Raw genomic sequence first — 13,067 nt, 5'->3', positions numbered from 1 at the left:
GTCTTGTCCATACGTTGTCTGTAGCAAGTACGTTGCCGGATTTGATGTAACAGAATGAGGATGAGAGACCGTGAAACAAAATAAATGATTTGGAGAAGTCGGTGAGAACACAGTCAAGGACAGGCTGGTAGAGATACATCTGACCCCATTCTCATCTGTAACGGCATCATGCCCGAGGCACTGGAACGCAGTGATCAGACATTCCAGGACTATCTCAAAAGCTTACACTAAGATGACAGAGTGGTAGTATAAGGTTTTGTATATTGCTAGGAGAAAAAGATTGAATTCATCTCTGAAGCAGAAATTGACATCATGCGATACAAAGAGATCTTTGACTATCTTGAAGACAAATTACATTGTCTTTTACCCGTAGATATGTCTACAGATTATTCGTTCGTATTCCTTCTGAATATTTGACAACCCCGCAGTAGTTCACGAAGTCTTGAAATTTGCTACCAGCGTTCAGTTGTTAACATGACGTCTAAGAAAGCATCGAAACTGTTTTGCCTAATGAAATGAGTTCTGGTATTCCTCATTAGGAGAGCAGTAAATCGTGTCAGGGGGTGCCATAAAAGCGAGGGGAAAAATGCAAAAACAAGCGGATGTTAACGGTGCGCGAGGAGCGCCATCCGTCGCTGTTTTATCGGAATGACTGCTGTTGCAGACCTCGCCTCTGAAGAAACATAGAGATAAGCCGCCCACAGCGGTCTCGAACAAACAACGCAGTCCGCTAGTCGGCAACATAGCTACGTCGCCCCGTTTGAAAATAACGAATACGCATCGAGAGGGAAGCGGCATTGACTCTGAGGCATCTCGGAGAGAAATCCGAACCGGCCAGTTTTGTATCACTTCTTCTGGCTTCTGCACTGTTATTTTCAGAATGCGCAGACACGGAGAGAATTTTATTGACACAGCTGCCATGGACTGAACTCGACACAATAGAATTACACTTTCAACCTCCTTCCAGGCGTCTTTCGTTAATCGTAATTGACAGTTCTCTTGTCGGTGATCGGACATTTAACAGAGGGAGAACACGTCGTACGAAACCTATGTTGCCTAGAATGAAAACGCGTCTTCTTTCTTCATTAAAATTAAACTCCTTCAATTTTAATAGAAAAAAGGTTGCTTCCAAAGGATAACAGTTCATACGATTTATTTCGTTCACAAGTTCGTAAGTAACAGTGACCTGACACAAGCTTCTATTAGCAGTTCACTTTACACTGAAGAGCCAAAGAAACTGGTACACCTGCCTAATATCGTGTAGGGGCAGAAGTGCCGCAGCACGACGTGGCCTGGACTAGACTAATGCCTGAAGCAGTGCTGGAGGGTACTGACACCATAAATCCTGCAGGGCTGTCCATAAATCCATAAGAGTACGAGGAGGTGGAGATCTCTTCTGAACAGCACGTTGTAATGCATCCCAGATATGGTCAATAATGTTCATGTTTGTGGAGTTCGGTGACCAGCGCAAGTGTTTAAATTCAGAAGAGTATTCCTGGAGCAACTCTGTAGCAATTCCGGACGTTTGGGGTGTCGCATTGCGCTGGTGGAATTTCCCAAGTCCGTCGGAAAGCACAATGGACAAAAATGGATGCACGTGACCAGGCATGGTGCTCACGTACGTGTCAACGGTCAGAGTCGTCTCTAGACGTATCAGGGGTCCGATATCACTCCCAACTGCATACGCCCCACACCACTGCAGAGCCTCCAGCAGCTTGAACAGTCCCCTGCTGACATGCAGGGTCCATGGATTCATGAGGTTGTCTCCGTAGCCGTAAACGTCCATCCGCTCGATACAATGTGAAACAAGACTCGTCCGACCAGGCAACATGTTTCCAATCATCAACAGCCCAATGCCAGTACTGACGGGCCCAGGCGAGGCGTAAAGCTTTGTGTCGTGTAGTCACAAAGGGTGCAAGACTTTCCGGTTCCGAAAGCCCATATCGTCGGCTGGTCCATTTCTTGCTGACTCTTTTTAAGGCCGGAGCGATGTCGGAGGAGATACAATGTTTTATCGGATTACTGATACGATACAGTAGCGAAATGGTCGTACGGGAGAATCCCTACTTCATCGCTACCTCAGAGATGCTGTGTCCTGTCACTCGTGCGCCGACTATAACACCACGTTGAAACCCATCTTAATCTCGATAACCTGCCATTGTAGCAGCAGTAATCGATCTAACAACTGCGCCAGACGCTGGTGTTACCGACCGCAGCGCCGTATTCTACCTGTGTACATGTCTCTATATTTGAATACGCATGGCTGTACCAGTTTCTTTGTAGCTTCAGTATAGTTTCATTTACTCTAAAATCTCCCATTGTTGTATTGCGTTTCCAGATTAAACTATCAAACTATAACAGTTCACGGTAGCCATAATAATTGTTGAAACAATAAAATACTCCGTCAAATGGTGCTACTAAGAATGATACTTATTTGTCCACAGATTTCGCGTGTAATTACGCACACCTTCCACGAATAAACAGATCAAAGATTCAATGTTGTCCTATCGTTCGACGGAAAACTTCCGAACTATTGTACCAACATCTGCGAACTGTTCGTACATTTTTGGTGCGATTAGAGTGCATACGACCGTTGCACGCGAATCTGGCTCTCACCTCATATAGAATGCACGTGTATGGTAGCACTTCGCTGCTGTTAAACGAAGCGGCAAGTGTGCCTTCTGCCGTAAGTGAAGTGGCCCAACCCCCAGTGTTAGAGGACCAGCGACACGGAAAAGGTATGATTGACTACGTTATCCACTATCTTCAGGGTACACGTCCGTTGCTAATGTGATAGTCGCGCCATCAGATGTCTGCAGTCAAAGGGGGAGGGCCACAGAAAGAGGAAAGCGCCCTGTACACATGCGCAACACGAGTAGCGAAGGTCATAACAGCAAATGTCAGTTGTCTCAAGATACAAAGGAATTACAGACGTTAGCGATGGCAGAGTCACCTGGCAAGGGATGACTTCTTGTCAGACACACGCACAGTGCAAGTAGTATCGTGTGCGTGCTGTCCGTGTGTAGAATGGGGAAGGCGTGATATTTGTCTCAGTCTCACCGTGGGCGGATTGTTATGGCCGGGAGCTCGGCACAAGGATTTCGGAAACTGCGCGACTTGTCGGATATTCGAGGAGTGCTGTGGTAAGAGTCATCAACTGGTGGCGAAACCCAGGTGAAACAACTTCCAGAGCCTGCCGGTGTGGCCGAGCGGTTCTAGGCGCTTCAGTCTGGAACCGCGCGACGCTACGGTCGCAGGTTCGAATCCTGCCTCGGGCATGGATGTGTGTAATATCCTTAGGTTACTAAGGTTTAAGCAGTTCTAAGTTTTAGGGGACTGATGACCTCAGATGTGAAGTCCCGTAGTGCTCAGAGCCATGTGAACCATCTACCAAGTACACAGCTTATTCATAGTCAATTCCGCGTGCAAGATATTATGCACTGTCGCAGCAACATTACGAATTTTTATTTGCGGTCTTGGATTGCCATATGGTGCATTTTATCAATGATCCTCTGTGTGCTGTCGTCAGTTGGATGGCCAGAGTGCGATTCGTCGAGCCTGCGTGAACTTCATCCAATTCGGTTTTGATTTGTGAGGCAGTCAACCGTTCAGATGGAATTGTTTAGTAACAACACGAAAGTCGGAGTTAATCTGTGTTCAGTCACAGTTAACGCACTACTGACTCACTCAGAAATCAGTACCCAGAACAACCACCTCTGGCCGTAATAACTGCCTTGATACGCCTGGGCGTTGAGTCAGACAGAGCTTGGATGGCGTGTACAGGTACAGCTGCCCGTGCAGCTTCAACACGATACCACAGTTCGTCAAGAGTAGTGACTGGCGTATTGTGACGAGCCAGTTGCTCGGCCACCATTGACCATACGTTTTCAATTGGTGAGAGATCTGGAGAGTGTTTTGGCCAGGGCAGCAGTCGAACATTTTCTGTATCCAGAAAGGCCCGTACAGGACCTGCAACATGCGGTCGTGCATTATGCTGGTGCAATGTAGGGTTTCGCAGGGATCGAATGAACTACCAGAACCACGGGTCTTAACACATCTGAAATGTAACGTCCACTGCTCGAAGTGCCGTCAATGCGAACAAGAGGTGACCGAGACGTGTAACCAATGGCACCCCATACCATCACGACGGATGATACGCCAGTATGGCGATGACGAATACACGCTTCCAATGTGCGTTCACCGCGATGTCGCCAAACACGGATGCGACCATTATTATGCTGTAAACAGAACCTGGATTCATCCGAAAAATGACGTTTTGCCATTCGTGCACCCATGTTCGTCGTTAAGTACACCATAGCAGGCGCTCCTGTCTGTGATGCAGCGTCGAGGGTAACGGCAGCCGCGGTCTCCGAGCTGATAGCCCCTGCTGCTGCTAATGTCGAACTGTTCGTGCAGATGGTTATTGTCTTGCAAAAGTCCGCATCTATTGACACGGATCGAGACGTGGCTGCACGATCAGTTACAGCCATGCGGATAAAATGCCTGTCATCTCGACTGCTAGTGATACGAGGCTGTTGGGATCCAGCACGGCGTTCCGTATTACCCTCCTGAACCCACCGATTCCATATTCTGCTAACAGTCATTGGATCTCGACCAACGCGAGCAGCAATGTCGCGATACGATAAACCGCAATCGCGATAGGCTACAAGCCGACCTTTATCAAAGTCGGAAACGTGATGGTACGCATTTTTCCTCCTTACACGAGACGACATAACGACGTTTCACCTGGCAACGCCGGTCAACTGCTGTTTGTGTATGAGAAATCGGTTGGAAACTTTCCTCATGTCAGCACGTTGTAGGTGTCGCTAGCTGCGCCAACCTTGCGTGAATGCTCTGAAAAACTAATCATTTGCATATCACAGCATCCTTTTCCTGTCGGTTAAATTTCGCGTCTGTAGCACTTCATCTTCGTGGTGTAGCAATTTTAATGGCCAGTAGTGTATGTTTCATTTTTTTTTTCTTGGTAATTTGCGATACTTGTCAAACCACCGTCGTAACTTCGGCTGGTGTGCCAGGTGTGTGTGGTAGAGTTGTGTAGGGGAAAGTATCGGAAGGTGATGGGTGCCGGCAGGTGATGTGCGCTGCGGGCCGGACGCAGGTGCGGCCGTGGAGGATTCGCGGCACGCGCCACCGACACGCGCCCGCTCTCAGCCACCTGCAGCCCGCTTGCCAAGCCCTGCTCAGCCTCGGTTCGGTACACCTCGCCTCCGCCCGGCTGGATTCCGATGCGCCACCGTCACGCCACGTGCCCGCTAGGACTGGCCCACCTAGGCGCGGTAGTCAAAAACTTGATGGTAGTGAAGTCAGACCGGGGAAAGCGACATCCTAGAGTCCAGCAAAATTTTCATCTTGGCGAGTTCGTCGCTGTTCGGCGGTCGCTCTGTGGCCGTAGATTCGCAACGGCGCATTTCCGACGTATGGTTATCTGGAAAATTTTGCTCCATTCGACGCCCCCCTATACTGCTCTGACCTTACCAGACTTTCCATCCTGTATAGAGTGCGTTCGTCCCTCCGTAGGTTCTGATTGAGATGGGCAGTGTGTCTGACGTGAAATTGGTTTCGTTTCGATACGGAGCATATGAACTAAAGGTCCATCGTTGTCCATCTCACGCAGTTTCAACACAAACTCAAGTTTCACGGAATTTATGGCATTACACACAGCTGGTTTTGAATCGTACTTCACAACCAGAATGTAAAAGGTTTTGCTGAATAATGCAGCCAATGTCGGAAAGGTAGAAAATCTTAATGACTGGGGTTAAATCACAAAGGGAGTCTCAGATGTAAAGTGTTTGGTTCACTTCTATTCCTTATATATGTGAATGACCATTCAGCAAGCGGAATTAGTACTTTCTGCAGACGATACAATTGTTCTAATGAATCCCATTATAGAGAAAGCAGCGGGACAGTTATAGAAAGTTATTATTCAAAGAACTAAGTGGATCATGTGTATATATCTTGTAAACTGGCTCGTACCCCATCATTTCGATGAAAGAATAGTTAAAATGATCTATAAAACATTTAAGTAAGGCACAGTTGCAGTTCGATTGTTCGGGAAACAACAGGTTTTTCAGTTATTCTACACCATGTAATAAACGTTTGAAGTGACCCGTACTGTAAATGGAGAACACTTTATTTCGAATTACCTATATGCACATTGGAAGTTCAGCGAATTCTGTCTACTGCTTGTTCTTCGTCATTTGACGAGGTGATTCTGACAGCGGCTTTCTCTCTCCCTCTCTCCCCCCCCCCCCCCCCCCTCACCCCCACTTTCAAATGTTTGTGTTGAATGAAACTTCCCTTAAATATTACCACGGTTTTGACTGTGTAGTCTTCGATTGCTTAAATTGATACCACCACATTCCATACAATAGCGCCGCGCAGAGTGATCGTGAGGTTTGAGGCACCATTCACGGATTGCGCGGCCCCTCCCGCCGGAGGTTCGAGTCCTCCTCTGTGTGTGTGTGTGTGTGTGTGTGTGTGTGTGTGTGTGTGTGTGTGTGTGTGTGTGTTCCTAGCATAAGTTGTCGTAAGTTAGTTTAAGTCACACACATTTGAACATACAATAGGCAATGTAACATAGAAAACAGCCGCATTTGAATGTATTTGTAAACGCAGGATTAAAAGCTAGCAATAATAGGATACGAAATTAAATTAAGGCTCGTGTAATAAAGTGCAATGAGGAGGAAAAAACGGCTTACAAAACGATCAGCAAACATTGGCGTTCTTGTTGATGTTTCGCCGTGCCATAATGTGATCAAACTAAGTATTTTTCGGCCTCTGTGGGAGGCACGCAGAAGTATCATATTGAAACGGGCACCCGCCTCGAAAGATTGCGCTGTTTCTATACAAGGACTGCCTTCTGACTCACTGCTAGATTTCAATACCGAGGAAGTCAGATACACCCCACTTATCTTGTATTTTGTTCTTTAATGTGCGTAACTAACAAGGTGGCAAAGTCTCATTATGTCAGTTGATTAAATAATTGGAAGCATGACATTTTGAATATTGTCTAAGCGACTTACGTAGGATGGAACTGCACTCTAGATACTTCGCACGACAAAGTGAGGCTTTAGATCACAATACAATGTACAGGATATTCGTGAACAACCTTTCCATCTAATTTTCGTAATCCCATAAGCCAATTATTAAACAAAATCATTACAACTTTCTCCTTTGCTTTGCAGACCCATCGATTTCTCACTTCGGAAGTACTTTACTGACAAATGCCACAACAAAATTCTCTCTTGATGTAGAGTTAAAATGCCCAAATCTTCCCAGTGAATGCAGAAAAAAAACCTCTCTCTCTCTCCTAAGATCCAACGTATTCTCGGCGCTCGTGGAGCATAGCTATCATAGCTGTAGGAACAGATTTACATGGCGTGTTTACTGCAGTTAGCTGTCGTGCATTATGCATGAGACGGACACACAGACCTTGAACCCGTTTAGCAATATGGTTAGCAGTAGGCAAGGAGCTCCCCTTTGGTTTTCTGAGCTAAGAATCTTTCCGCTTGTACGTTGAGAATAGTCCAGCGTATTGTACAGCTTGGCTGCGTTGCTTCAGTTGCGTGACAAGCTCATTGATGACTTCTCCCACGAGTTTCACATCTGTAATGTTTTGCAACCGATAATGTTGCAGGCTTCACGATGGAAATCTGTTGCAAAATGCAGGAAGATCTGCAGAGAGTGCACTCTTTGTTCAGGGATTGATAGTTAACTCTCAGTGCAAACAAGTGTTACTTATTATGCATAAATTGGCAAAAAGACCCATTATTGCTGGAGTACACTAATTGCGCACAATCACGGGAAACAGTAACATCCGTTAAACATCGCAGAGCATGTGTACTGGGCGATATAAAGTGAACCGACAGCATAAAAATAATGATAGGAAAGACAGTTTGCAGATGCATTCGAAGAATCCGTTGGAAACGTCCGTCCACAGAGGAGTCTAACGATACCACCACTTGCAAAGTAGGTTAGAAATCAGATTAATAATGTTGCTCACGCAGCATATGTTCTCTTTATCGGGCAACAACGAAGTTATTGACTGTGGATGGTATCGTCAGAATGGAAATAATGACGTCACTGTAAAAGAGTCATTAATTTTGGCACTTATCTTGAGTAGATTTCGTCGAAGTTGTTATGGCTCATCTTGCTGATTCTAGGGTGATTCCACTTTGACTGATGGAGGTCCAGATCTGTATTTTAGCAATATTTGAAGACCTAACAAATGCGTGTTTCAGGAAATTCTTAATGATCAAACAATCCCAGATCAGAACAGTTGTATGGTAGAAATAATTTTTGACTTTGTGTTCACGATCCACATTTTTATTAAACTTCTTGTAAATTCACATATACTACTTCTTAATTGTCACATCACCAAGAAAACAGTTTTATATCAATCTTCATATATTTAATTTCCACTTTAACCAAACACAAGACTTGACTGTTCTTTTACAAAGCGAAATAACAACTTAACTTCTGCAAAGTGAAACAAAAACTGCTCTGTGCGCATCCGCGCCAAAACGTTTACAAGTAAGTCCAAGATTGTGACAGTCTCACAGAAATGAATACACACAAGAACCACATCACTGTAATGTATCGATACATCGGAGTACCTATACATTAATAAAACCAAATGTGAATATTGTCACAAAAATGTCTATTACTTCGCAGGAAAGTAGTACGATATTACTGGTATCGAGAACTGGGGTTGGAGTGCCGTAATGGTCACGTAAATAAAGAACCATTACAGGAGGTTATTGGCAAAGGTTCGTTCGACAGATTCGCGGACACTGCAGAGGAGTTACACATGTCGTCCCACACTAAGAACATTGCGCAACAACAGCCGCGCATTAAGTTCTGGGCTTCCTGCAGACACAATTTTGCTGTCGTACGTTTAACAAAAGCATCAAAGTGTGCGACTTGAAATGGCCCGCCAACTGGAAACAAACTCCAAAGTTGAAGTTCAAGAGACAGCACGTTTCCTGTGGGTAAAAGGTCTAATAAATTACATACATTCTTCGTGAAGTTCTGGTCGTATATGGACCAAATGCAATGTCGAGTTCAGCCGTTCTGATATGTGCCAACAGTGAAAGACCTGAAGTTCACCTGGCGTATACAATCTTCGAATGGCGTAGGGAATGAAAACCGTTGGCCAGTGGTCGCCAAACTGCGGCCCGCGGTTCTTAGCCGTACTTTGTAACGAAGTCGATGTAGCAACTAACAGTCGAAACCAAAAGCCGTCACCTACCTTCAGGGCTTCTTGAGAGGGTAGTTCTCGTGTTCGGTAACAAACAGAATTACTTCCGGGGACAGTAATATTGTAAAATGCGGTTACTTTCAGTTAATATTGGCGAGTTTGTCCGTGAGTTAAGCAAAGTTGGCCGCTTAAGGGGCAGAGGGGGGTAAGTTGGGCGGCGACTGCGGGGTTAGAGGATGTGAAGGTAGAATGTTTTCTTATGGGTGCTCTTATCTCACGGACGAGCGCGAAACGGACCAATCAGCTGCAATGGTAGAAATTTTGCCACCGAAGTGGCACGAATTCCTGGATGCGCATTACAGAGACAGTTATTTTCAAATGCGGTACTTCCTTCAACAAAGGATACGAAATTAAATTAAGGCTCGCGTAATAAAATAAAGTGCAATGAGTAGGAAAAAATGACATACAAAACAATTAGCAAACATTGGCGTTCTTGCGTAATGCATTTTAATATAAGTTCTGTTACTATTGTTAATGATTCAGACGCTCACATAGGCAGCACAATACCGTTTCGTCAGGCAGTTACATTGTAACAACTTTGGGGGTCGCTAAGGTTAGCAGCAATCTGAAACAGATAATAGTAGACTTTAAACGACTAGTACTTGGGGCGGCGGCCGACTCAGCGCGCCCTTATATTTGCGTATCTTACAGTTTCACATCACAGCTTGATAATGAGGTGTCTATTTTTCGGATATTCGTCACAGTTATTCCGGTACTTAATTTACAAATAACCTACTGAATAAAATTTGAATTGTGTACAGTGAAAAATGTGGTCGCTGGCTACTTTACGTATGGTTGACGTTAGGTCATACATCGTTGCCGATGAAAAGAAGCTAACATATCGAAATTATTTTTAAAGTTGAGATCAGAAAGATATCGATCTCCGTTTCCGAGATTTGGGCTCATATATCTCCGGGAGCGTCGCGACTAGCCGCCAGTTCTGTCGACGCGCAACGAGAATCGTGTGGTCTTCACACGATAGAGAATGCATTTGTTTTGTTTCGCTGACACATTTGGACCTAATGGAACCATTTTATGTCCTATTTCTCCGGTATGAGTTACTAATATTTCTCCATATGCTCTTGACAATTTCATTTAAAATGCCACGAAATGTAGGTTTCTTAAAGCCAAGTGATCAAGCAGAACCCATTTTCTTGGTTTTGCTGGGGCATCTGAACCTGTTCCAAGCTTTCTTTCTCGTTTATTTCTCTGATACGAGTCCCGAATATTCCTCCATCTGTTTTTGCACATTTCACCTAAAATTCCAATGAAAGATAAGTTTATTAACAATAAGCGCACGCTAGCGTCGTTGCATTGTTTCAAGTTCTTGACAACAAGATAGGGTTACACCTTCAACATTTGTAGAATTTTGATTCTGAACGTCTACAGTATACATTGGCAGAAATGTGGAAGAAATAATGTCCGTGCTTGTTCACAAAATTTCCCCAAATTATACTTTTCAGTTTCTCCCATGCAGAAACTTTTGGAACAAGCTAAGGCAACTTTCATAGCTGACTGAATCTTTATTCCCATCCAAATGAACTTCCATATTCTTATATTCTGACAGCATACATCGTTATGGATGACATGAACATTTAATCTTGCCAAGCTGCACTCAAAAGACGACTCCAGGATTTACAAAAGACGAATTTCAATTGTGAACTGAGTCAGACCAGAAGGGCCTTGTAAAACAGTAGTGCACTTTTGGCACAAGTTTTTTGAGCATCATCTTCTACCAATGAATTGAAGTGAATGTGACAAATTACTTATTGCAGCATACTGTTTGCGCAATCTGTAGAGAAACGCCTTCCTCAAAAACGAACATCTATTGATTACAGAAAGCTGTACAACAATCTGGTGGTGGTTTTTCACAACTAGAAGGTATCATCAAGACACCAATTTACCGTTTACTTTCAAAGTGAAGGTATTGTAAAATGTAACTTTCTCGTTGTACTTTAGATTGTTCATTTTATAATGTACTTGCCTTTTTCAGTTTTTATCGTCACAAAAAAGAGTAATGCGAAAATTGACCTTCAAGTTCATTTTCATCATTCTAATTCTACATCTGCATGGATTATACTGATTTTCATAACAGGTCTGAAAAATTTGCATTAATGGGAAAATATTATATATTTCACTCACCTGCCAGTTTCAACTGTGCACCAATTTCTTCCCTAATTCTGTCTCTGAACATAGTGTCTCTATATTTAGGGTTCTTCAAATCGTAAAGGCAAGGATGTTGCGAGACCAGCTCACAGAGCATCACATCCTGTGAGTGGCTCATTTCAGTTTTCCTTGACTGGCTCGATATCTTTCTGGCAGCCGTACGTCTTTGTGTCGTGCGACTTCCGTCGCAACACTGCTCACTGGTGCAGTGCTGCGGCAGCTGCCTCAACAGTCGAGCGTCGCATCCCAAACTCGAACTGCGCATACGCCATCAGGCAACTTCTGATGTCACATAGCGACCCGTCGCAGTCGCTAGTGTGCGTCGCGTCTTGGACAACGTACCTACTGTATAGCTCGCACAGGATACGGTAACCGATGCGTGGAGAACACAGCGCTGGGCTAGTGCATTGGTTTGTTTGGAAGGGGACGCCGGTAACTGTTTCCACCTTTCAGCCAGCCAACGATGACGGAATAGAGGCGCGCACCGTGCAATCTTTCTCAAACGATTTTACAGAAACTGTCGATAATTTTTTTTATTTTATTTTTGGCTTTACTTATAGCTTTATCTGTCAGGTTCATGATGATGAGCCCATCATTTCGTTAATGGTCATAGTTATTATGATATAGGCGTGAAAGTAAGACACTACGTGAAATTTGGAAAAGTGTGCAATGAAAAATACAGGTCGCTATGATTTTGCGTTTGATTCATATGACATAGTATGTTGTTGCTTATGAAATTTAGCTAACACACACACACACACACACACACACACACACACACACACACACACACACACACTTGGGTAGACATATCTATCTCTCACCAGTGCGAGAAAATTGTGACCCGATGTAGCACACACATTTACGATCGCACCACGCCATTGATTAAGCCAGAGTGAAATATCCCCAAGATTCCTCATATTTCATAAACGGTTTTAGAAATCGAAATGAGATGTTGGTAAATGATAGCATGCAAAGAAGGGAGTATTTTACCATATCGTTATTATGTAAAACTTCACTATCGACCGTCTTACTCCAGTAACAACAGACTTTTTCGGAGAAAGAATGTAGGTTTTCAGGGCCATCGAAAGCTGGTAAACCGAGAAACCCTATGGGTTTTGGAACAACATATGTGATGACAAGCCAGTCTAAAATAAATCGCTGCATTTTCGATGGAATTCTTTTCAGATACTAACGAAAGCAGAGATGGCAGCAGATCTTTTTGAATGGTCACCATGCAAGTTTGGGTGTGGAGAGGCCCCATGTAATATTTACAAATAGTGTGAACGTAGGCTTAAGTTCAGGACGGTACTCCCTCTCCAGCACTTGCCATTTCCCCTACAGAGTTCTGAGCGACCCCCCACCACTGCCGCTCTCCCCACACTTCCCCAGCCGACTGCGCATCCAGCGGTCAAGGCATTTTGCGCGCACTATACCTGGTGAATTGGGGACTCATAACATTCAGATTTATGCAGACTACCAGTTAACAAGATCGGTGCGAATACGGCCCGAGGTTCTGCTCCACGATGTTAGTATTGGTTCTCGAGGAAAAAGTTTGACGACCAGTGTCTTAGGTGGTTGTTGTGTCACCTGGCTGCATTCCTGTAAGTTAGCTGTGCAT

General features: G+C 44.4%; 1 protein-coding gene across 1 annotated transcript in view; it reads left to right on the top strand.

Annotated features, from left to right (window-relative positions):
• LOC124805764 (AF4/FMR2 family member 1) overlaps window positions 1-13,067 on the top strand; it is a 201,544-nt gene that overhangs the window by 46,641 nt on the left and 141,836 nt on the right. The window lies entirely within an intron of this gene.

This window comes from Schistocerca piceifrons, chromosome 7, assembly GCF_021461385.2.
Source record: "Schistocerca piceifrons isolate TAMUIC-IGC-003096 chromosome 7, iqSchPice1.1, whole genome shotgun sequence".
Classification (NCBI taxonomy): Eukaryota; Metazoa; Arthropoda; class Insecta; order Orthoptera; family Acrididae; genus Schistocerca; species Schistocerca piceifrons.
Note: the sequence above shows the minus strand (reverse complement) of the source record. Positions and strands in the feature narration are given on the sequence as shown.